Here is a 1,586-nt window from a genome sequence, read left to right as displayed (position 1 = left end):
AACTAAGGTCGGGACACACCCCGCCATATAACTAACTTCTATACAATACCAAAAGTGACTGCATATGATACGGAAATCCCCAAAGCAAACTGGAGCTCACCAAAAGTAGCTGGGTATCCTAGCTCTTACTTGTGCGGTGTATGAGCTGAGGTACCTGTGCCTGGAGCATGAAATGTAGGTCCCGTGGGGGACATCAGTATGAAATATGTACTGAGTATGTAAAGCTATAAATAATCACATATGATATAGGAGCTTAATAAAAATCAGAAAAAAGTGAATAATTCGTAATAGGAGTGGACAAAACTTACTAGAACTTGTGACAACCTGTACATTGTATTTATTCAATCACTTTACCTTCGTTCTTATAATCTTTATAATCATTATTGTACTGTATAGTGACCAATAGGCAGCCTCCGGTACATATCAACTGGGATCGACCCATGATAGGCTTATGCCCCTGGGATACCACCCATAAACACATAACTAGGGATTGACCCATGATAGGCTTATGCCCTTGGGATACCACCCGATAAGAGAGAAATTCCATCACTTAGTTCAATTAATCTTTGAGATTGTTATTTCGATCGCCGCCGCATTTTTGATACTTTGAAACAATAATACATCAATAAGAGACATATAAATAGACCATCAATGCAATAACAATGAAGTAATAACTCATTGGTACATCAATAAAGTGTTTTGGAGTCATCAATGCCATAACAATGAAGTAGGAACTTATGGGTATATCAATGAAACCTTTTGGAATCATTAATAGCACATAAATCTTGTTTGAGTAACTGGATACCTGCTAACATTCATTAGTTCAATAAATATGTAAGATTTGGAAAACAAGTAAGTATTGGAATGTCTTGACATCTTGTAGGGTTGAAACGAGTTCATTAGTAACGTCAGACATCATACAAAATCATTATGGATCACATGTTACTGAATAACTTTGGAAACTTTCTTAATAGAACAATTGTTCACTTTCATGCCAAAGATATGGTATAGAGTATGCTTTACATACCTGACTGTCAACGTTCAATACTAGTCCCAAATGGACTTGTCATCTTTTCGGATTACTTATCTACAATGAACATATATAGCAATCTAGTATTAGCGACCAAATGTCACAATTCAATTATTTGAATTCACCAAACTAGTGGTTCAGTATTAAGCCTTAATTACACCATAAAGGGTTTCACTTTAACCCTCTTATACTCCAATTACATTCACATGCCATGCATATTCATACAACATCCTCCAATATCAAGTTTGGATTCATTTATCCTTCCAACCAATCCATTAAACCAAATTGAGCCATAGACATAAATAATCATCAATTCAATAGTATATCACCATATCCACCTTCCATAACTCAATTACCATATGCACCTTCCACAATTTAATACAACCAAACCATGGAAAATAGTCCATAACCCTATTTTCATCACTTTTCAATAACAACCAATATATATAATCCTCTATCACACATATACATATGGAAGAGAACAAAGTTAAACAATATTCATACCTTAGAATTCACCTCTTGATTATGCAATCCTATTTTCACAAATAATAGGTGC

This window comes from Capsicum annuum, chromosome 10 (assembly GCF_002878395.1).
Source record: "Capsicum annuum cultivar UCD-10X-F1 chromosome 10, UCD10Xv1.1, whole genome shotgun sequence".
In the NCBI taxonomy this organism is placed as follows: domain Eukaryota; kingdom Viridiplantae; phylum Streptophyta; class Magnoliopsida; order Solanales; family Solanaceae; genus Capsicum; species Capsicum annuum.
Note: the sequence above shows the minus strand (reverse complement) of the source record.